The sequence below is a fragment of the Halichoerus grypus genome, chromosome 1 (genome assembly GCF_964656455.1).
Source record: "Halichoerus grypus chromosome 1, mHalGry1.hap1.1, whole genome shotgun sequence".
NCBI lineage: Eukaryota > Metazoa > Chordata > Mammalia > Carnivora > Phocidae > Halichoerus > Halichoerus grypus.
In genome coordinates, this window is record NC_135712.1 from 78,421,578 (window position 1) to 78,446,637 (window position 25,060).

Consider the following 25,060-nt stretch of genomic DNA (forward strand, 5'->3'; position numbering starts at 1 on the left):
ATTTCTTTAGACTTATACAGTGATTTTTTTTTCCTTTTATCAAATGTATTTGTCAATTAAAATTCCTGGAATGCAAAGATTTGGTCAGAGGCAAGGAAAAGCTTTATTGCCAAGCAGTTTGCAAATAATAGAGACAAAGCTTCCCATAGCAAACCAGAAGTATGCTCTGAAGGGGAAGGATTAAGCTCAGAGTTAAATAAGCCAAAAACACAAATTCTATGCCCTTTACGGAGACTCGTCAGCACAAGTCCCAAACTGCAAGTTTCAGGAGCAGAGTGGCAAGCAGGATACAGCTCACTATTTCCAGTAGCAGTTTCAGGATGTAACAACCGCTGGAGAGCATAACAGAATGTGTTGCAGGGTTCTTTTTGCAAATTTTGCTGAATTTTGTGCAAGCTCATCATCTCAGGCTTTGCTGACCTTTTTTGTTCCTCTTGGTCATTTGGCCTGATTAAAAATTTCAGTTACTCTCCCTTGACATAGGGCGCCCATCTTGTCTGTCAGTGGTTACTGTCTAATCATTGGGGTCTTCTGCTCTCATATTCATATACATTACCTCATTTGAGCATTACAGACATCCTCTAGGCAAGATGGGTGCTATTTCCCTGGACTTCGGGTAAGTATACGCAGTTTCAAAAAGAATAGCTTTCTCAAGGATACAGGGAGGTAAAAGTCCACCATGCTGGCCCAGAGCTCATTCCACACAGCCAGGCTTCCAAGTTTTGAAGCATGTCTCAGGAGCAACTCTTTAACAGGCGCAGCGCACTGACAGATGTCTGCATGTCTTTATAATGACAGATGTGAAGAACAGAAAATCCCAGGGCAGCCAAGCTGTTGACAAGATGAAGCCCGATCTCTGCTGGCAAGCATGATAGGTTTCTCAGGTGGTTCAGCAGTGGTGAGATAGGATCCAAGGTGACACTTTTATGTTTCTTTTATCTTGGCTGAGACCTTGGGAAGAGTTTAAAAAGCTGGAGGAAGATGTTATTCCAAGAGGAGACTTTTCTTGAGAATCTGGCATCCAACTTTGTTTTGCTGGGCTTTCAGGAAATTAATAGGCTGCATTCCATCCTCAGGACCTGGGCTAGTAGCAGCTGTTGGATATTTGGTCTGTCGAGTAAAAATGCTACTGTTAGAGGGATGCCTGGGTGGCTCAGTCATTAAGCATCTGCCTTCAGCTCAGGTCATGATCCCAGTGTCCTGGGATCAAGCCCCACATCAGGCTCCCTGCTCCACGGGAAGCCTGCTTGTCTGTCTCCCACTCCCCCTGCTTGTGTTCCCTCTCTTGCTGTGTCTCTCTCTGTCAAATAAATTTTAAAAAAAAGAAAAACACCACTTAAAAAAAACACTACTGTTAGAAACCTTTTGCAAATTAAGACAAACACCAGGTTTGTTCCTGCTCTGCTGGGGGAAATACTCTTGCCTTTTAAGCTAGAGCTAATTATCCACACCTGAGAAAATTGCCCTCCAAGAGTATGATCTACCCGAGGTCTCTGTGAAGTGCCTTCCAGAACTTTTTATTCTTAGCTGTCTTTATTACCTCAAAAACTCAAAAAACATCTACACTGCATGGAAGACTAAGATGTAAGAGAACAGCTTTCCTCTTTTTGTGTGTGTGTTAACTCACACATCAGGATTATTGTACTGTAGTATGCTGATGACCTACCCCAGAGCTTTTATAAAATTACTTCTTTGGGTAATGGTTTGGAGCCTCACTGCACTAGATAGATGTGGTTGGCTGAGTTGATCGCCTGAATCAAGGAGGTTATTTTTGCTCTGTTAAAAACTATTCTAGAACTGAACCTTAAAATGAGAATTGACAGAGTAGGAACATCCAAGGAGGTCATAAAAATCTGAACCAGAAAAAAAATACATTTCATAAGATCAGTGGTTGTTCTAGCTCACTGAGTGTTTCTGGCCTGCAAGATCTGGGTCCTGTTTATCTGTGTATGCCCAAACCTGTTACTGACGCACAATAGGCCTCGACATATGTTGCCTGTTGAATGTTTACTGAGCTGGAAACATGTTCATGGAAGCTGGTTTTGGATAAAATAGCAGAGAGAGAGAACCCCTTGGCAAGACCAGGAGCACTGCAAGGCTCTTAGAAAAATGCATTGGAACTCCACCTATGTTTTGACTGTGACTTTATAGAGTAAGTAGTAGATACCTGGAGGTCAGGCCTGATGGTGACTGGAGAATAGAATGAGAAAACACAGAATGAAGTGGGTCTCAGGGATGGGATGGACATTACTATTATTGATGTCCCCATCCCCCCCTACCCCGCAACCTGCAACAACTCCTGAAACCCTTTCCTCAGACCCTGGGGGTAAGGTGATCTGTTTTAACAGTGATGGTCATTCATATCATGTGAAGCTTGGAGACCTTCTGCTTTTTTACGCTCTTAGCCAGTTTGACCAGAGAAATGTGCTAATGATGCAGGACTCATACTTGCACAATAGGCCTTGCCCAGGAAAACACTTGATTTCCTGGCAAATCTGCCTAACCCTCTCTAGCAGCCCTGCTAGGTGTTGACCTTGGGTCTCAAAGAGGCACTTTCCGGAAATGTACAAGGGAAGCCATCACCACTTTTGAAAACAATGCACCCATTTAGAGCCAAGGGACTGAGCAGCCCCTTAGGTGTCAGGTGCTGAGGAAGTATGGGCATCAGAGAGATGGGCAAGGAGCTTATATCCTAGTAGGGGGCCTAAGACATGTGCCTGATAAACACAAGACAAGATGGAAAGCAATGAATGTTATGAGAAATATACAAAAAAATTACTGTGGAATTGTAGCAGCGGGAGAGGGTAACTCAGGATTCTTAGGGGATATCATGTTTCAGATAGACTTTAAATGATGGCTGGAATTTGGACAGGCAGCTTTGGGAGTGAGAGGCGAGGAGATTGCAGACAGAGGAGAGAGAATGAGTGAGGTTAGTGAAGCAAGAGAGTGCCTACTGCGCTTGGGGATAAGCGAGTGGCTCCATTTGGCTGGAACATACGTAGGAGGAGAAAGGTACTGAAAGACAAGATTAAAGAATTATAAGCCCCAGACAAAGGCAGCCAGGCCTTATTTGGAGCCAAAATGAAAGGCATATATGGGAATAGTGGCAGGTCAGCACTTTCATCCATAGATAGAAGATTATCAGAGCTTCTAAGGAGTTCACAGCACTTTACCAACAAGATTTTCACCAGCCTCGGGGCGCCTAGGTAGCTCAGATGGTTAAGCATCTGCCTTCGGCTCAGGTCATGATCCCAGAGTCCTGGGATCGAGCGCCACATCGGGCTCCTGGCTCAGCGGGGAGCCTGCTTCTCCTTCTGCCTCTGCCTCTCTCCCTGCTCATGCTCTCTCTCTGTATCTCTGTGTCTCAAATGAATAAATAAAATCTTAAAAAAAAAAAAAAAAAAAGATTTTCACCAGCCTCCCTGCTTCTTTGCAAAGAAAAGCAGAGACTGTGGTTACACTGTTCTTGTTTTAGATGGAAAAGAAGTAAGGTAACTTTGGAACATGGAACATTAGATGCCAATTAATTATCAGAGCAGGGCTTTGCAGTCAGGCTTCATAGCCCCATTCTAAATCATATCTTGTTCTCAGGGAAGGGTAGGCTTCTTCTTCAGATATTCAGACCATGCCAGCAACCACTCTGTTCCCAGAATAACATCAGCATTGGAATTCAAGTCCAATGGCTGACCATTTCAGGATAAGTTCCTGGGCAGGAGAACCAAGGCAGCCTGACCAAAGGCAATGACAGTAAAGTTGGTGAACTTGGGGACTTAGCTGATGGAAAGGAGTGACAGGTTGTGTGTGTCAGTTCAGGTCCTCCAGGAAGCAGATGTCAAGACAGAGTTAGAAGTGCGAGAGATACAATGACGGTAATTTCTGTGAAACACAAGGAAGAGAGGGAGAAAAAGCGGGTAGGGAAAGCCTCTGACCAGACTGCAGGACTGACATCTGTGAAAGGAGAGGAGGAAGGAAGGATGATTACATAGGAAGAACCTCAGATTTTGGTGAGGCTCTAAGAACATTTTGACCAACCCATCGGATAGCTCTGATCCCAGGATTGTCCTCTGAGGAATCCCACTTGGGCAGAAATGGTGACGCTCATTCATTGACCACAGACTGCCAGAAAAGGGGCTCAGTTCAAATGCTCAGACGGATCTAAAGGCACTGCAGATGGATGCTGTCAGGAACCATACTCTTTGTAGTAGGCTGTCTCTTAGGGGAGATTTAGAAGGGTCTCTTCCATGGCTACCACAAGAGGTGAAAGGAGAGGGGAGTCAATGAATCCAAACCTCCTTGATGGGTGGCTAAACATTCCCTAATATTATGATCACAGTTTAGAGAAATGGTTGGGGTACAGCTTTCTTCTCCAGATATCTCTGGCATAAACTCTGCTTGGAGGTGGAGTGTGTGATAGTGACACTTTTAAGCCTATGATTTCATATTCTTTCTTATACTCTGCTCAAGTGTCATGCATCATATTGCAGCCTGCACTCTAAAACCACTGCTTCAGCTTCTTCTCAAATGATCTCTTCCATCAAACCAATCTGAACCAACCTGAGACTGAAAATATGGTTGATAGAATGCTGTGGATTCAAAGCTCTGTGCTTAATATATCATGACTTTGTCTTGAATTTTCTTCCCACCAATTTCTCAATGTCTTTCCCTCTTATATGCTTTTCTCATTGAGGATTCTGTCAAGGTCACGGTTACAAAATTTTAAGTCTTCCTTCCTTGCCTCTCTTCTTTAAAAAATTGTCACTTTATTGAGGTATAATAGATGTACAATAAATTGTACACATTTAATGTGTATTGTACACATTTAGTGTGTACAATTGGACAGGTTTGACATATGTATATATCCTATAACCATACCAAAATTAAGATTACAAATATTTCCATTATTCCAACAATTTTCCTCATGCCATATCCTTCTCTCTATTCTTATTTGCAGGAAGGCTCTAATTTGTTTTCTGTAGATTAGTTTGCATTTTTTAAGAATTTTTTACAAATGGTGGTGCCTGGGTGGCTCAATTGGTTAAGTGGTCAACTCTTAATTTCAGCTCCGGTCATGATCTCGGGGTTGTGGGATCAAGCCCTGTGTCAGGCTCCACGCTGCATGTGGTGCCTGCTTAAGATTCTCTCTCTCCCTCACCCCCTCCCCCTCTCCCCCTCCCTCTCAAAATTTTTTTTTTATACAAATGGAATCATGCACTATGTACTCCTCTTTTGTCTGGCTTCTTGTACTCAGTATAATTATTTTGAAACTTATCCATGGTGTGACATGTATCAATAGTCTGTTCCCTTTTATTGCTGAATACTGTCCCATTGTTTGGATTTGCCACAAATTGTTTGCATTACCTTGACAATAGACATTCAGGTGGAGCCCAATTTTTGGCTAATACGAATAGCACTGTTATGAATATTCATGTACAACTCTTATTTTGAACATATACTTTCATTTCTCTTGAGTAAATACTTAAGAGTGGAATGATTGGGTTTATGGTAGGTGTACATTTAACTTTTTAAGAAATTGTAACTGTTTTGCATAGTGGTTACCATTTTATATTCCCACCAGCAGTATATGAGAGTTCTAGTTGCCCCACATCTATATCAATATTTGGAATTATCTTCTTTTGTATTATTTTCTAAATTTTTAGCCATTCTAGTCAACCTGTAATTGTAACTCATTGTGTTATTTTGCATTTAATAAATCACTAGTGGGGCACTTTGGTGTCTCAGTCAGTTAAGTGTCTGCCTTCAACTTAGGTGAGGACTGAGCCTCGTGTTGGGCTCCCTGCTCAGTGGGGAGCCTGCTTCTCCCTCTGCCTCTGAGCCTCCCCCTCCCCGCTTATGCATACGTGCACTCTCTATTTCTCTCTCACAAATAAATAAGTAAAATCTTTTTTAAAAATTTAAAAACATAAATCACTAATGAAGTTAGGCATTTTTTCCATAGGCTTATATGCCATCTATATATCTTCTTTTGTGAAGTGCCAGTTGAAATTACTTGCCCATTTTTTAAAAAATTAGGTTGTCTTCTCATTCTTGAATTGTAACAGTGCTTTCTATTTCCTGGATAAAAGCCTTTTGTTGGTTATATATTATGCAAATGTTATCTCTTGATCTGTGACTTCACTTTTATTTTCTTAACAATATCCTTTGAAGAGCAATTTTGATGAAATTCAATATACCTATGTTTCTCTTTCATACCTTAGGCTTTCAGGGTCTTACTTAAGAAGTCATTGCCAACTTAAGGTCACTAAGACTTTTCCCTTCCAACTGTTGTATAGTTTTATCTCACAATTAAGTCTGTGTTTCATGTGAGTTACTTCTTTTTAATATTGTGAGAAGAGTTGAGGTTGATTCGTTTTACAAATGGCTATCAAATTGTACCAGCACAGTGTGTTGAAAATGTATCCTTTCCCTTATTTAATTCCCTTTACATCTTTGTGAAAAATAAATTGACCAAATATGTACATGTGGGTCTAATTCTATACTCTATTCTGTTGAATTAAAGGGTTTCTCTAACTTTATGCCAAATCTGTACTGTCTTGATTATTATAGATTTATAAGTTTTGAAATCAGGTAGTATGAGGACTGCAATTTTGTTCTTGTTTTTCAAAGTTGTTTTGGCCATAGTAAGTCCTTTGAATTGTCATATAAATTTTGAAATATCTTGAAAATTTGTATTTGTGTTAAAAAATGCCTGTTGGATTTTTAGCTGGAATTTCATTGAATCTACAGATTAGTTTAGAAAGAATTAACTTCTTAAAAACATTGAGCCTACCAGTCCATGTGTGTGGCATATCTCATTTCTTTAGGTATTCTTTCATATGTCTCATTAATGTTTTGTAGTTTTCAGTGTATAAGCTTTGCACATCTTTTGTCAAATTTATCACTAATTACTTCATATATTTTTTAAAGATTTTATTTATTTATTTGAGAGAGAGAGCATGAGTGGAGTGAGGGGCAGAGGGAGAAACAGACTCCCCACTGAGCAGGAAGCCTGATGCGGGGCTCCATCCTGGGACTCTGGGATCATGACCGGAGCTAAAGGCAGATGCTTAACCGACTAAGCCACCCAGGCACCCCTAATTACTTCATATTTTGATGATATTATAAGTTGTTGTTTTTAATTCTATTTTATGATTGTTTATTGTTTATATACAATTAATTTTTATTGCTTCTAAGCAATTAATTTTCATTTATTCAACATGTATTCTGCAAACTTGATAAATTCACTTCCTAGTTCTTATAGCTGTTTTAGAGATTCCTTAAGATCTTCTACAAATACAGTATACCATCTTCTAATAATGATAATTTTATTCTTCTTTTCCATTTTGTATGGAAATTTTTCTTGCTTTATTGCACTGGCTGGGACTTCTAGTACAATACTGAAGAAAAGCATTGAGAACAGGTGTTCTTGCCTTTTTTTCTCCAATCTTAAGATTCAATCTTCACTGTTAAATATGATATTAGTCAGGGCTCCTGGGTGGCTCAGCTGTTAAGCATCTGCCTTCAGCTCAGGTCATGATCCCAGGGTCTGGGATCGAGCCCTGCATTGGGCTCCCCGCTCAGCAGGAAGCCTGCTTCTCCCTCTCCCATTCTCCCTGCTTGTGTTCCCCCTCTCTCTGTGTGTGTCTCTCTCTGTCAAATAAATAAATAAAATATTTTTTAAAAAATTATAGATAAATAAATAAATATGATATTAGTCAAAAGCTTTTTATAAAGGCTCTTTATCAGTTTGAACAAGTTTCTTCTATTTCTAGGTTGCTAGGAGTTTTTAGTCATGAAAAGACATTGAATTCCATTGAATGCTTTTTCTGTGTCTATTGAGATAATCATGTGGGTTTTCTTTTTCAGTCTCTTAATATGGTAAATTCCACTGATTGATTTTCAAATGTTAAAGGAAACCTGTATTTCTGTGATAAACCTCACTTAATCATGATGTGTTAATCTCTTTCTATACTGCTAAATTGAATTTGCTAAGATTTTGTTAAGAATTTCTGTGTCAGGAAGGATGTTGGTTTGTAGTTTTTTTTTTTTTTTTTTTAATGTAATATCTTTGTCTAGTTTGGGTATCAAGGACAATGCCAACTTCATGGAATGAGTTAGGAAGTGTTCTCTCCACTTTTATTTTCTGGAAGATACTATGGAGAATTATCATCATTTTTTCTTTTAATGCTTGGTAGAGTCCACCAGTGAAACCATCTGGGCATGGTGATTTTTTTTGTATGGTTATTAATTATTTACTAAATTTCTTTAATGAACATGAGCATATTTGGGTTATCTTTTTTTTTTAGTGAACTTTGGTAGTTTGTGTTTTTTAAGGCATTTGTCCATTTCAAATAATGTGTAGAATTTACTGGCATATGGTTGTTTATAATATTTACTTTGTATCCTTTTAATATCAATAAAATCTATACTATGGTCTTCCTTCCTTCCTTCCTTCCTTCCTTCCCTCTTTCCTTCCTTCCTTCTTTCATCCAATCCTTCCTTCTTTTTCCAGATCAGTATGGCTAGAGGTTTACCAATTTTAGCACTTTCTCAAATCATTGATTATCTCTATTATTATTCTGTCTTCTATTTCATATGCTTTCACTTTGATCTTTATTATTTCTTTTCTTTGGCTCATTTTGCCCTTTAAAAAAAAATGTTGTTTAAGATGGGAGGGTGACTAAGTCCTGTGACTCCGTCATGGCTCCAAAGATCCTCTATTCAAATTTGCTCTGAACTCATCATGTCTGCTACCACCCTTTTTGCAAACACTAGGGATTTAATCAGTAATAATACTCTAAGTTGAAAGTGTGAGATATGTTGAGTGTGGACAGAGGCATTCTGCTGGGGTAGTAAGGGAGCTGAAAGTAGGTCCAAACAAAAAACCAGTGAAGTGATTAGAAATCTTAATTTACAAAAGAGAAGATGCTCAAAATAAGGGTCATAAATACAATTCTCTCTTATCTAAAGAACTGTTTTATAAAATAAGTGTTAGACTTCTTGGTGGTCTTGAAGAAGCATCATTGGATCAATGGGTACAATTTACAGAGATAGTTTTTGTCAGACACCCCCAGTGTCCCAAGCGGGGGTGATTTCTGTGCAGATGGGTGTGAGGTCTCAGTCCCTGGACTGAACAGAACTAATATTTGAATATTCTCTGAACTTGTCATTTCCATCCCTGTAGTCAGATAGGTAGATGTTCAAATGCTACTGTCACCACACACCAATTGTGTGACTCTGAGTCAGGTACTTAACCTGACTCCCAGCTTTCTCCTATGTAGATGGCAGTAATAAACATGCCTATTTTACAGGGTTATAAAGACTAAATGAGATATTGTGTGGAAAAAAAATATTTAGCACAGTGTCTGGCATAAAGTATATACTCCATATATTTTTATTTGTTTGTTTATTTATTATTAGCATGTGCTGAAATCATAGTATACAACTTTGGAACTGGGAGGCACCTTATAGGTCATTCAGGCCAAACCCTGTTACTTAATGGATAGGCAAGGTGAAGCAAGGAGAAGTGGCTTGCCCTAAATCACACAGTTTGTCGTTTGATAAAATCTAGAGCCCAGATATTTAGGCTCTCTGGTCCACTGATTTTCCCCACCCCATCCCCTGCCCCAAATCACACATACACAATGGGAACTGGGGACAGGAAGCTCAGTTGAAGATTCTGGTTTCCATTGGTGTGCTGTGTGATTTCAGGCTAGTCCTTTCTGCTCTCTAGATCTCAGTTTCCTCATCTATGAAATAGGAACATGGCCATATTTCATTTTTTGTTTAAAGATTTTATTTATTTATTTATTTGTCAGAGAGAGAGAGAGAGAGAGAGAGGCAGTCTTCCCACTGAGCAATGAGCCTGATGCAGGACTCAATCCCAGGACCCTGGGATCATGACCTGAGCCAAAAGCAGTTGCTTAACTGACTGCCACTCAGGTGTCCCATGAACATGGCCATATTTCTAAAGGCCTTTCTAGGGTTCAGTTTTGTGTTTTAAACAGGTAATTTAAGCTAATGTGGAATTGTTTTCCTCAAACAGGCACTTCCTTTGCTTTGCCCATGGTGACCAAAAAAAAAAAAAAATGCTTTTGTTTCATGTTCTATTTTAAAAGGAAATCTAACATTCATTTCCTTTTTTTTTTTTTAAGATTTTATATTTATTTGACAGAGAGAGACACAGCGAGAGAGGGAACACAAGCAGGGGGAGTGGGAGAGGGAGAAGCAGGCTTCCCGCTGAGCGGGGAGCCCGATGCGGGGCTCGATCCCAGGGCCCTGGGATCACGACCTGAGCCGAAGGCAGACGCTTAACGACTGAGCCACCCAGGCGCCCCTAACATTCATTTCTAATCTTGTTTGTTTGCAGCTGTGTTGAGTTAAATAGCACCGTAGGCTTAAGGCAAGCCAGCCAGCTTCCTGGGAAAGCAGTATGAAGATGGCTACTTTGTTTTTCTTATCTCCCTTGGGGTACTGATAACACAGCCTGCCGCCTACCCTGTCCCTGTCATCGGCTTAGGGATTTGCAGAGACCACACTGTTCCTCCAGCGCCAGGGACCCTCACCACTACCTTAGAGATAATTACTCATTCAGGCTGTTCCCAAGTTGGTCGGGGGCTGACTCTGCTTGCCTGCTTCATGAATGGCTACATTCATGCACAAAAGAGAAGCAATATTCTGAAAAGATATATCAATTAATGCTCCTGCCTCCCAACTTCCTTTAGCTGCAGTTAAAGAGGGAAGGTTTTCCTTTTCTCTTGTGTTCATTTTGCAAGGTTTTCTTTGTTGTCACTTTAAATGGATATGTAGCCTGTCAAGAGACATGTGTCTTCCTTCCAGAAGGTACTTACTGAGCACCTACTCTGTGCCCAGTGCGCTGCTGAGACTCTGTCCCTGCTTCAAGGAATGCATAAACCAGGGATGGTGGGAAAATGAGCAGTTCTTGGGCTTAAGTTAGTATTTTAATTCATATACACTGAGTGCTAAGAGAACATGGTGTAGGGAGATACGAACTGTGGACTCAGGAAAGGCTTCCTGAAAGTGGTAGAATTTATGACTGAAGGATAGGTAGAAGAATACAAATGAGCAGAAAGGACAGTTTGGGCAACTAATTTCCTTAACAAATTTCATAACCAATATTAACTGAAGGTGGCATGTCCTATGCTAATTAGATGTTGAAGGATTTACTTGAGAGAGGGAAAAGATTCATCTAGTGGTCAAAGACAACATCCTTCCTGAATGAGGGCTGTTGCTCAATTTAGGTAAAGCAACAGAGGCAGGTTTCCCGTGGCTCAGAGGAAAAGTGAAGAAGGGAGGAGGTGTATCCTGCCTTCCCAAGCTCTACTAGGGGTGCTCCACCTCAGCCCTCCTGATCTTTTTGGCCACCTAATTCTTTGTTGTGGAATGCTGTCCTGTGAATTATAGGATGTATAGCAGCATCCCTGGCCTGTACTCACTAGATGCCGGTAGCGATCTCACTAGAGTTAAGACCATTGAAAATCTCTCCAGACGTCGTCAAATGTCTCCTGGTAGGCAAAATCACCCTGGCTGAGAACCACGTCAAGATGCAGGTTAATATGTTGGAAAGATCATAAAAATCAGGATCAGAAGAATAAGTCTCCTCTGTGGTTTTGTACAAGTCACTTTCAATTTGGGACTTTGGTTTCCTCATTTTAAAAAGAAAGGGACTGTAATACATTCATTCATCCACTCGTTTATTCGTTCCTTCATTCAATCAGTAAGTCTTCCGTAAGCCCCTGCTATGTGCCAGGAATTCTTCTAGGTGCTGTGGATACAGCAGTGACCAAGAAAAACAAGGTCCCTGCCCTCATGTTGCTTACATTCAAGTCATGGGAGGCAGGCAAGAAACAAATAGGCATAAAAAATATAATAAAATCCTAAGCAATGACAAGTTCTTCAAAGCAAATAAAACAGAGCAATCTTATCGAAAGTGTCTGAAAATAGGAGGCTGTTCTCTGAGAAATTATTCTCCCATGGCATTTGAGCTGAAACCTAAGTTCTGACAGTCATCCACGTGAAGCTCAGAGGAAAGAATGCTCCAGGCAGAGAGGACAGGAAGTGCAAAAGCTGTGAGCTAGGCCTTCCTAGAGGGTGGTGAAGAGTGGGGAGAATGCTAGGAGGGGTCTGAGGGGTAGACAAGGGTCAGTTCCTATAGGATGGTGTAGACCAGGTAAAGGAGTCTGAATTTTATTCTACTTGCTACAGAATGCTATTGGGAGGTTTGAAGCAGGAGAGTGATATAATCTGATTTATTTTCATAAAGATCATTCTGGCTACTTTGGGGATAATTGATCCTAAGGGGGTAAGAATGGAAGCAGGAAACCAAGGGATGAAGTGATTTCAGTAGATCAGGAGAGAGAAGGTGATGGCTTAGTCTAGAGATATGGTAATACAGATACAGAGAAGAGGATATCTTTTGGGATATCTTTTAAAGATATTTTTAAAATTTATTTGAAAGAGAGAGAGAGCATGAGCAGGGGGTGGGGGCAGAGGGAGAGGGAGAAGCAGACTCCCCACTGAGCAGGGAGCCCAATGTGGTGCTCGATCCCAGGACTCTGTGATCATGACCTGAGCCAAAGGCAGATCTTAACCGACTGAGCCACCCAGGTACCCTGAGTTTTGGGATATCTTTTGGAGGTAGAGCCAACTAGATTTGCTGGTGGATTGAATGTGAGGGCTAAGAGAGAAAAGGTGAGCAAGGATAATGCCCGGGCTTTTGGCCAGAAGAACTGAGGGGATCATTTTGCCATTGACTTATGGAAGAAAAATAGATTTGGGGGTGAAAGGCAATAGTTCAAGATGAGTTTAAAATAATTCCTAACTAGAAAATTCAATTCTACAGTGGGATTTAGTATTGCCTTTCTTTTATTTTCTCCAGAGAGGTCAGTCCACCTCTCCCACCTCCACAGCACACATATATCACAGATGAGCCCATGCAAAGCTATAACAAAAACAAATGTGTGAGACAATGGCAGAGCAGGAAACCAGGGTGGTTTCCAAACTACCTCATGCATGCAGAGATAGTCTCGTGCCTGACAAGCAACAAGGGTCGTTAGAAATTCATTTTGGAGGAGATCTTGTCAATGGGAGGTTTTGCTATCAAGAAATCTAATGAGGCTTGAGGAGAACTGATAATTCATTAGCATTCTTGAGCATACCCCACTCTGCTACATGGTAATTATTGAGTAGCTACAGACCAGCTCAGAAATACAGTGAAAAGAGAGAATGCTCCATCCATCAAATCCCAAAGCTATAATCATCTAATGAATGCTACGAGAATCAAACAGTGGAAAATAATAATAATATATTTGCTTCCCCCTGAGCCTTTCAGCAAGGTTTCCAGAACCCTATGGTGAATAGATTTACTGGAAAGTTTGGCCCCCTTTAGGGTGTAGGTCACAGTTGTCTAACAGCTACTGGACAAATGGTACTCCTGAGACACGAGGCAGAAAGGCAGGTAGATATAGTCTTTTAGCCTAAAAGAAAGTAACCCCTCATCTTGGACCCTAGCAGGAAAGTAAGAAATTGAGAGCAAGCGTGGATCTTCTATGAGGCTTGCTGTTTTCAGGAATCTAAACTAAGATTTGAGTTTCTTTAGCACTCATGCGTAAGGAAGACATCCCCATAAACCTTAAACCCATTCCATCCAGCACTGAAATGAAGAGACCACAGGGAATGATGACAAGTGAAAACTGCAAAACTCTCAGCACATACGACTTTATCCACCATCTCCCCCAAACCCTTCACCCCGCCCCCAATTAAGAGACTTGAACAAACTTAGCATGGCTTCTATAAACTCAAGGCCATATCCCTGGGATGACAATTCCAACCCCCTTTAAATGACCACCTGAGAAAGCTCAATGCTGACAAAGGAATTTACTGTTTGTTCCATCCAAAACCTGACTTTAATAAGCCCCTGACCTCACTTTTCTTAGAACATTTACTTTAGAAAACTTGCGATTGTTAAGTCCTTTCTCTATCCCTTTGAGATGTATCTTCTGCAACCCAGAAATGTCTGTCCCAAGGACCTGGGTGCCATCCCTTTGAATATGATCAACAAGAAGATAGAGCCAGGGTCTCCCAGTCTCTGTGGGAGAGTAGGAATCTAACTTTGATAAATGCCACAGAGGCCTAAGCACATTGGCCACCCGGCCCTAGTGTCCTTCAGTACTTCCCTAGCAGCACACCCCAGCATTTTAAAAGCCTCCTGCTTCTTGTTCAGTGGAGTTGAGCTCAATTTACACACTGAAGTCTCTCCCCTACAGTTAGCTCCAATAAAATCTGCCTTGCTGTTTTTAACAAGTATCTGGTGTGAAATTTTTCTTTTCCACAAGCCCGGGTTCTGGGACTTGGAAGACACAGGAGAAAGTCTGGACTCAAACTCTTGTATTTTATTTTTTTTTTAAAGATTTATTTATTTATTTGTCAGAGAGAGAGAAAGGAGAGAGAGCACAAGCAGGGAGAGCTGAGGTAGAGGGAGAAGCAGGCTCCCTGTTGAGCAAGGAGCCCAACGCAGGACTCAATCCCAGGACCCTGGGATCATGACCTGAGCCAAAGGCAGACACTTAACAACTGAGCCACCCAGGCATCCCTCAAACTCTTCTACTGACATAACTGTAGGCAAAGGACTCCATTGCCTGTAGCTTTAACTTTGTAAGTGCAAAATGAGGACACCAAAATATACTCATATATCTAAGTAGTTGTGATCATAAAACTGCATAATGCTTTATAACAAGAATGCTTACACTCGAATGCTAGAAAATGTGAGAGGATTTTATAATGGATATATTTTAGATCAGGGCAATCTTTGAGAAGGATGTACTGCTGACTCATAACTAGCCCATGACACAGAACATCCTTGTGCCCAGCCCCCAATTTATTTCCTTCTCTCTTTTTCCTTATAAGTCAAACATTAAAGCCCAAGATTTATACCATCCTGGAAAATATACCGATCTTGGGTTTAGGAACTACATTTTTGTGACTCTATTTTTGGATATATCTTCATTAAGTACAAATACATTACTCGGTAGGGACAACACATTGACTTGATTGCAGCCACTTCTGCTCTGGCAGAGGTGAGTTTGTGCGTACCTGACAGGTCACCCAACAGAAGGTGATAAAAAAGAGACCCAGGCTGCTATCAAGTCAGGAGAATGGCATCTGCATTCTCTCTCTCCACCAGAGGTTAGTCATTTGCTCTTCTATGACACTACAGCTGTCCTGTAGGCTAGCAGTGACTTTCAAAGCATAAGTTCCAGTCCCTGCCTTCTTGCCCTTGTGCAATGGTGGGCATTGAGGCCCCTACCTCTGTTCCTTGAGTCAAGCTTGGAGACCAGGAGTACACTAAGCATATCCACCAGGAGAAGCTAAGGGTAACTTCTCCTCCTTGGGCTTAGGAGGTACCTTGCTGAGGTAGGCTCTGGCCTGGCATTCTCCCCAGCCTAAGTTACAGTCCCCACCAGCTTCCTGCTATCCTTGCTCGGTCAATATGAATAGACTTTTCTGCCCCAATTTCCATCTGAAACTGCAGGCTTATAGCCATTTTAACTAGGCCTAGACACTCTGTGTCTTGCCATTCCCCTCTTCTTGGGACACCAGATCCTGTCTCTCCTCCCTTCCCCCCAGCTAATCCTGGGGTCCTGCTCAAAACAAGCAGCTCACCTGGACTACGCCGCCATGCTGCTGCACTTACCTGAGACTGCCTCACCACCATGCTCCTGCTTCACACCCTGCCTGTCAGACTGGATCTCTGTTCTGGATCCACCCGCTCACCTGAACTGAGTTTCGACGTTCCTGCAGATGATGCAGTTTGAGCCCAAGCCACCTTGGTCAGTCAGCTCGCAAGCCAGAGAAGCTCCCACAGTCCTGGTCCTGCTGTGTGTTCTCCACCACTAGCTTCTCACGGGGGCCCTGAGGTGAGATCTCGAAAGATCTTACACAAAATCTGGCTTTGGGATCATTCTGACTCTCTGTAACTTTTTCTTGAACTTACTCTGACTTACTTTGACACACAAGCACCTCATTCTCACTGCTTTAAATATCCACCTCTTCTATGATGAAGATGAAGTGTCTTGGTATTGTCAACCCACATCTGTCTTACACTTCACTCATAAGCATGGGAGAATTTGAATTTGAAGGGCAATTCAATACATTATCAATTCTGAGACATCCTGTTGTCAGGGTTCAATGAGCTTGCATTATATTTAAACTAGTTAATGGAATGCTAATTTGATCTTGGCCAATCCTTTTATTGGATGGAGCTGAGCAACTTCAGTGAGTTTAACACTTAAATATGTCCTTCAAAGTACTGATGATAACAAAGGCCTACGCTGTGATTGCAAAGATCCATAGTGCCATCTGAATGAATACCTTTGCGATGAAGGGCTTTCCTGCAGAGGCTCAAGTGGATGATGTGCCCTGTGGGCGTTTAATCTTCATGGAGAGCAGGTGATGTGGCAATTCAGATTTCAGCCCTTCCTTCTTTTGTGTGAAATGCAATACTTCAGGTAAACCCATCAATGATTCAGCTTAGTGCCATTAAGTTTTTCTAACTATAACAAGGGACGATAATAACAGCTCAGAGTACCGTCCCATTATTGAGTCACCATTACCCTCTCCTAGCCTCAATTCCCTCATACATAAAATGGAGGTATTGGGTAATATCTCTTAAGTCATTCCCACTCTAGTTTTTTGAGGGAGTCTATTGGCTTCCTTACTGAGCATCTTCTAAATTTCAATTTAACTCCAAAGCAGGTTGTCTCTGAGTTAAACAAAGACATGTCTTCAGATTACTCTCAGTGACAAACTTTCAAATTCCAAACTCTTTATTCATTTCATAAAAGTTATTCGACTCCAAATATATATAACACTGAATTTGTTGCAGTTGTTAGAAAGTTACTGTGGAATTAAATATAATTATCTTTTTTTTTTTAAAGATTTTATTTGATAGAAAGGGTGAGTGAGAGAGAGAGGGAGAGCACGAGCAGGGGGAGAGGTAGAACAGGGAGCCTGATGCAGGGCTTGATCCCAGGACCCTGGGATCATGACCTGAGCTGAAGGCAGACGCTTAACTGACTGAGCCACCCAGGTGCCCCATATAATTATCTTCAGTATCTGTTGCTTTGGGCCCCCTGAGATTGAGCCAGCTCCCTCCTTCACAGAATAAGCCTTCAGACCTGAAGACAATGCTATTGCTCCTCCAGGGAGATTCACAAGAAGCAGAAGGCAAGGGAGACAAGCTCCATCTTAAACTCTGATCTGCACGGATAGGTTTACATTCTTCTTGATATGAAAGAGACTTTTGAAGTCCTATTGATGTAGTTTTGGAATATAGGTGAGGTTTGGTGGGGTGGGGTCCAGAGCCGACAACCAAGAAAGAATTCTTGAGATCTCTTTGGTGCAAAATGGTGGTTTTATTAAAGCCCAGGGACAGGACCCATAGGCAAGAGCTGCTGCACCGGAGTTGGGGTTGTGAGGGGTGGCTGATTATATACTTGGGAGTTGGGGGAGGTAAGGAAAAGGGAGGTTTCAAAAGGATTCTCATTTGTTAAAGAAGACTCACAGGATACCCAAGTCCTTGCTATTGTCAAACTAAGCTTGTTTTTCCCTCTAGCTAGGCATTAAGATAGGAGCTTCCTGGAGGAACATTATACTCTGCCTACCTCAAGTATTTGTCAATGCGCTGCAGGTTATAAGGACATTTATTTACCTACATCTCCTTCTGCCTTTGTTTCCCACATCACTATGATCCATTCCACCCCTTTATTTTACGGTAAGGAAACCAAGACTCAGAAAGGAGAAGTGAAGTAGTTAGAACATTGGTGATTAGAACTGAGGCACGCACATATACTTGGGTTCGAGAACTGGCTCTGCCATTTGTTCATTGTGCAACTCAATCAAATTATTCAATTTTTTATGCTTCGATTTCCTCATTTATAAAGTGGTTATAATTTTACCATTTTCATAGAGCTTTGTAAGGGTGGATGATTAAATGAAAATAAGCATGTAGTGGAGCCCCTAGCCTATCTTAAACACTCAATAAATGTCAAATATATTGATCACAGTGCTTTGGGACCAAACCCCCATCTCCTGCTCCCTTTGATTATACAACTGGAATTTTGTTTTATGGATCTAGAGAAAAGCTAGGTGAAAAATGTTAGTGTCTTAAGTGTCAAGAATGTTGTTTTTCTTGAGACAAAACATCTAAAAACAAAAAAGAAGGTGAGACCAATGGCTAGACTTTAATATAAATAGTCTGAGCGTGAAGATTGCTGACAAATTATTGATAATTGCAGAGGTTGCTGGAAGAGACATCAGGATAATCTTGCAGAATAGTTACAGAGGACAGAAGAGGACTGTGATAAATGAAGCATAGGATGTGCAGGATATGGAGACAGATGGTGGTCCTGGCATGTGATTGGGGAACGGGAGTGCTGAGGGAGGTGTCTGGCACAGGCAGGCAATGGTGGTGACATCGGTCAGCAGTCTCTGGACCTTGGATACAGAAGTGGAGAGGGCACTAGAGCAAGAAGGCAGAGTTTCAGTCTTAAAGGTGTTCAAGACCTCAAGGGTTGGTTTAAAAGTTCCAGTGGGGAAGTGTCTGATGACCGTTGACAGAGAAGTGGCCCTCTTCCACAGAGAAGGTCATCCTCCATGTACAAGCATTGGAGAAATATCCTTGAAGCAGTGAGGGGGAAAAAGACCACTTACTTGAGTAGCTAGAAAAGTGCATTGAATCTTGGTCTTAGATAAGGACTCAAACATTATAGCCAGATTCTATACTTGTTCATCTGAAGTAGAGAGATTCAGTGTGCTTTCCAGAGAGGCCAAGTGGGGCCAAGCCTGGGGCAAAATTTACAGACCAATGATATGGCATGGGGCTTGGTCAGAAGATTAAGGCAGAAAGACCATTTAGGGAGCATGGACCTAAGCAGGCAGTCTTGATGCCAAGTGCTCTGCACTCCTGGCATAGGAAGCCTTAAATTCCCACCCCCCTTCAGTGATAGGATTTTGGCCTTTGGGCTCAGATATGAGACTAGGTCAGTAGGGGGCTAGTGAGAATAGGGTGCAAGAAGGTCAAGGATAGCAGCTGCAAAGACTAGAGAAGTGGTGAGCAGTACAACTTGTTGAAACTCCCCACATATCTCGCACATATCTCTGTTACAACAACCATTATAATCTACGATGACTATATATCTGCCTGGTTCTCTAGATGACAAAATACTTAAGGCAGAGATTCTGAAAGACAGCAGTTAAGAACATACACTCTGGAGCTCTACAGCATGGACTCCCATTCCAGCCCTACCAGTCACTAACTGTGTGATGTCAGGCAAGTTTCTTACCCTTTCTATGTCTCAGTGTTCTCATCTGTGATCCCTCTTACTGATGCATTGACAATTACATTAGTTAACAAAGCAGTTACACAGTGTCTAACATATAGTGAATGTAATGTAAGTAAATAAATAAAAGTTTACTTCCATCCCCAGCTCTTGGTATGGTGCTCATTTTCAGTGTTTGGTAAATGATGGTTGAAGTGAAAAATTAAATGACAAGGCTAGGCATTTTGCCAAGTGGTGGTTGGAACTCTAAAGTCCTGGCCTATGATCTGTGACCTCACCTTGACCCAAGACACGAGCACCATGGCATGCTGATTGGATGAGATGGCCCCAGTACCCAGCCATGGATGCAGCAGAGTGGTCACCATGGATTAAGAAGACACATGAATGTTTAAGCCTGTGAATTAATAATAATAATAACCCTGTGAATTATTCCATCCCATCAGGCTGCCTCAGGAGACAATGGCTGCCGGTCCCCCAGCTCCTACCCCACCCACCTTCTTTCCTTATCAGGCTCGAGGTGCAGGTGCAGATAGAATGACGAGGGCCCTGGGAGGAGACTGTCTGCAGGCACAGGCTCTTGAGCGCAGAAAGGATTCACAATGAAGGAGTACAAATCTGGAAAGTGAGGAGGATAGACACCAGTAAAAGCTGAGGCACAGAGCAAAAGAAAGCTGATCCCAGGGCTGCTGAAAGCAAGCCTTCACCTTCCTTCCAGGACTTTGTTCTCTAAGGTATCCCTTGGGTTTTCCCTTACCCACTCCCCACCCCCAACTTTTCCCCTTCCTGCTTCCCGCCAACATATGCCACCTACCAACATCAACAGCATGGCTTCTTGTCCGAATGTGACTTAGTTCCAAGAGACAGAGCCTCAGCTGCCCCTCTATTTCAGATGGGGATCATAACTCCCACTTCATGGGGCTCTAGTGAGGATAAAAAGACAGTGTGGGGGAGAAAGTATTTTGAAGAGTGTTTAATGTACAAGTGCAGCACAAATTATTTAAAACTGTACCATTTATGTAGCCAATAGTTGGTTTTATTTTACTTTTTTATTTTATTTTATTTTATTTTTGGAATTAATACCCCTGCCCAACACAGACCATGAAATATCTTTTGGAGGGTTTGTATAAAACTGACAAAGTTCAGTTGCTTTTTGAATCAGGGTACGTACATCTAGATATTAACTGAGTCAGCTTTACAAAGCACTTCTAAAGGTTTCTTATACTGGTAAGCATTATGTAATAAAGGCTGATAGGTGTGTAGAAATGACAGCATAGGGGAGAGTTCTGGACCACACAGAATGTTATCTGGAAAGTTCTGTGGCTCCTACACAGGACTCTAGATCTGGCTTTATATTTCTGTTTCCTCATTATTTAAATGCTGATATTTATGTTTATCCTGCCTACTTCATACATAGGGTAGTGTTGAGAATCACAGTAGAGATGGTAGTTGGTGTGTGTGCTTTATAAACTGTAGTATACTTGACATATTTTAGAAATTATTCATGGTGTGTGTCAATGTTGATATGCTGTTCCGCCTGTTCATTTCTTTTCAAATATTTCTATCCCTTCCTCTCTCTCTCCCTCTCTCCCTCTTGCAGTTGGAACATAAAATATCAATCAGGGTGATTAATCAATTTCTAAACAACCTTTTAATATTTGCTTTAAAATGTAACTTATAATTACTAGGGTTTGAAAATAGTAGAGATGTGCACACACACACACACACACACACATTTTAAAGCTCTGATACTTGCCATCCAAAAGGAATCAAACATTTAGTCTGAGCACTGAAATATCTGACCAGGAGTGTTTATTCTGACCTGCAATGTTACTGGACTTGATCAGCTGAGTTGGGAATAGAAGTTAGCCCTTAACAGGATTAGAAAGATTATCTAAGACTTTGCTTCACAACCTGCATGTTGAAGTCTGTATTGGTTTTTCAGACACTGAACCTACTGTGACCTTCTTCTGCCCAGCAGAATGGCTTCCTCAAGTTTCTCTATTTAGAGTAGAGTCGGACTGTACTTGGAACAGCAGTTTGCCCCTATCATGGTTGCTTTTTCTAGGAGGAATGAATGTGATTCAAGGTTGGATGAAAAAAGTATGACCGCCATCACACGCTGTTGACACTAGTCAAGCTTCAACACACAGCATGACATTGAACTGGACAATGGAACACCGGCCCGATCCCGGTGCTGCCGCTACATAGCTGCATGAACTTGGAGAAGTCACATGGCCTCTCTGAACTTCAGTTCCTTCATCTGTGAAATGGAAAAAATAGCATCAGCACCACCTACTTCAGGTTTGCTCTGCATCTCATATGTGATCCTGTCCTTTGTTAACCAGGCCCTGCAGACAAACCCAAAGGTCTATGAAAACACCTGGACTTTCTAATAAAGAAAGTGATGGCTTTATCACCTGTGGGGGGAATATTCATAATGTAAAATTCAGTTTTCAGAGAATTTGAGGGCAATTATTTTTTTAAGATTTTATTTATTTATTTGACAAGGAGAGACACAGCGAGAGAGGGAACACAAGCATGGGGAGTGGGAGAGGGAGAAACAGGCCTCCCGCTGAGCAGGGAGCCAGATGTGGGGCTCGATCCCAGGACCTTAGGATCATAACCTGAACCTAAGGCAGACGCTTAATGACTGAGCCACCCAGGCGCTCCGAGGGCAATTATTGATCAGTTTGGTCCTTGATATCAAATAGAATTATTGCCTGAAAAGAGAAGCATGTTTTCACCTTTTCTCAAACTTTGCCTGAGAATCAAAACTATAGTTCCCTTTGAAATTTTTCATGTATTTCATGCATTGAGTATAACTACAAGGTCACAGATTTCTGGGGACACAATTATGAGCAACAAGGAAAGTTTCCTGAAGCTTGAAAGATATAGTAGCCCTTGTCCCAGACTTTGACAGAGCTGTGGCAGGTGGTTTTCTGCCCTTTGAGTCAGATGTCCAGGTCATTCATTCCCTCTGGAAAACCCAGTAAGAAAGTGGCTGTCTGGGGCACCTGGGTGGCTCAGTCAGTTAAGCGTCTGCCTTTGGCTCAGGTCATGATCCCAGGGTCCTGGGATCGAGCCCCGCATTGGGATCCCTGCTGGGCAGAGAGCCTGCTTCTCCCCCTCCCTCTGCCTGACACCTTTCCTACTTGTGCTCTCTCTCTGTCAAATAAATAAATAAAATCTTAAAAAAAAAAAAAGTGACTTTCCTGCAGGATCCACAAAGCTTCCTTTCCTGGGTTTCCAGTCGTATAGCACCACCCTCAAGAGACTTTCTCTCTAGGGGCACCTGGGTGGCTCAGCCAGTTGAGGGTCGGACTCTTGGTTTCAGCTCAGTTCATGATCTCAGGGTTGTGGGATCAAGTCCCGCATAGGCCTCCACACTCAGAGAGGAGTTTGATTGAGATTCTTTCCCCTTCCCTCTGCCTCCTCCTCTGCTACTTCCCCACACACACACTTGCTTGCTCAAATTCTCTCTCTCTCTATAATAAATAAGTAAATAAAATCTTTTTTTAAAAAGAGAGAGAGACTTCCTCTCTAGCACTGCATTTGCTTCTTGCTCCTCTGGTTCTGGGTGCCACACTAAGTATACTTGCTAGGCATGCACCTGCCAGGAGCTCACATCACCTGGGAGAGACATATCCATAGCCAAGTATGACCTTCCGGCTGCAGTGACAAATGTCTATACAGGCACAATTGGGATCACAGGAGGGACTAACAGTGAGTATGTTGAATAATAAACCACAGTCACTCTTCATCCCCTTCAGCTTGTTTTGGATTCCTTTCTCAATCACCTCTCTCTACCTCTCCTGCTTAAGCCCCAAGACAACCCTTAAGAAGAAAATCTAACAAAACAGATGTTACTCACTTTTGGAATCAAAAGAACTGTGTTTGAATCCTGGCTCTATATATCACTAGCTCTGTAAGCAGAGACAATTCCTCCCAACTTCTCCAGGTCTCAGATTCTGCACCCACAAAATGTCAATTGTAAAAATTAAACATGAAAACAGTAAAAACTCCTGGCCCATGATAGGAACTCAATAAAGCCTAAAACAGCAATAATAAAGTGATCCTCCAGAATCCCAGCATTAGAGTCTAACAACCCCTTTCACATGCAAGAAATAATAGGAGCAGCTTACCCATCGTCCATAAGAGATGAATTGATGCTTGCATCAGCCCTTTGTAAACAGACTGATCGATGGAGCCAGTGATCAGGAAAATTAAATTCCACTGAATACACATCGCTGTCTGCCTGGCATCATCATATTTCAATGAAGCAAAACTGTAAATAGTGGGAGGCATTTTTGATGAGCTATGTGCTTGGGAATAGGGGATTTTGAAATGTCATTTTGAGCTCAAATTAATCAAATTTTGAGCAACCGAATTTGGAGAAACAAGTTCAGTAGCATCTAAGTGGTGAATGAAAGAGAATTCTGTCTGAACCACAAAATAGCCACAGATAGGACAAATTCTTTGGTGCTCCCTTTGACCTTAAGAAAAAGTCTATATTAATGTGCTTTCCATATTGTTCATTCTCCAGACACTTATTTAGAGCATCCCACAGGCCAAGAATTGTGCCAGGCACTAGGGAAACTCAGCTGCAATGAAGATAGGCCCTGCCATCAGAGAAAACTCCCAGTTTAGTGGGCAGAGAGGATGCTCAGATAGAATCCAGATAGCAGATAAGATTACTGTGCCCGTTGGAGTCTGGTCAAACCTGGCCTCCACCCATTTTCCATGACCTGTGATATTCCAAAACTCTTCCTAAAATTTCCATTAGAATCTTCTGCTTATTTCTTGTCTCTATGCCAGGGCCATGTATGTATGTAGCCTGTCTTTTCCTCAATCCCCTGGACGTAGGCCCTTTAGCAGTACCCTGAGAAATCTACTCTTACCAAATATTTCATAATGACTTATAGATTCTACTCAGGATTTTAAGGAAATCATGGTGTGGGTCATATCACAGAGTTGATGACCTCCTCTTTTCTCTCTGGGATATTAAACAGTTGCTCTTACATTTGAGCAAGGTAGTTCTGACCTGTTTTACATCCCTCTCTGTATAAACTTCTGCCCTAAGCACTCACAATTTTTCCAAATAAGTGGTTTCCTTCCCAGAAGAAGTTCTGATGACTATCATCACTATAACATCCTCCTCTCTCCTTATATATATAGGACATTATAATACATGATATCAATGCTATTAGAGGAGTGAAGAATAAGGAATCTTTCTACCTCGACCTGGGAAGGTCAGAGGTGGCCTTCCAGAGGAGGAGGGTTTTGCATGAGCTCTGGCAGAATAAATAGGCAGGGGTTGGGAAAACACTCTAGTGGGAGAAAATGGCAAAGTTTGAAAGTCAGTGGCATGATTCTATCTACTTCCCCCAGTCTCAAGACAAAGTAATGTTATCTGAGGGCTACAGTGTTATGTCCTGCAAGTTTGGACAGAGTGGTGGGTTGGACATTAATGCCAAATAGAGCCAAGTAAGAGACATCAGTGGATCAGGAAGAATGACCAGAAAACCAGAAAATCTGCTGATGAATCCAGCCAAAAATTTTGAAAGAAGGGAAATATCCAAATAGAAGGCATGGGATGGAAACTAGGTGAAAAAGATTTGAAGGGAAGATGGGACAGAGGATCTAGAGAAGTGGTTCTCAACTTAGCTATACACTGAAATCCCCTGGCAAGCTTCCAAAAACCCCAT

At 41.7% G+C, this 25,060-nt stretch overlaps 2 long non-coding RNA genes across 2 annotated transcripts in view; one reads left to right on the top strand and one right to left on the bottom strand.

Moving 5' to 3' along the window:
* Positions 1-25,060, top strand: part of LOC144381202 (uncharacterized) — a 142,407-nt gene that overhangs the window by 50,877 nt on the left and 66,470 nt on the right. The gene's annotated exons all lie outside the window — the stretch shown is intronic.
* Positions 86-20,468, bottom strand: LOC144381201 (uncharacterized). Its single transcript, XR_013446076.1, has 4 exons — positions 20,167-20,468; positions 19,850-19,970; positions 19,634-19,749; positions 86-1,110 (listed from the first exon to the last, which is right to left on the bottom strand). It is a non-coding gene; the product is annotated as an uncharacterized LOC144381201 (long non-coding RNA).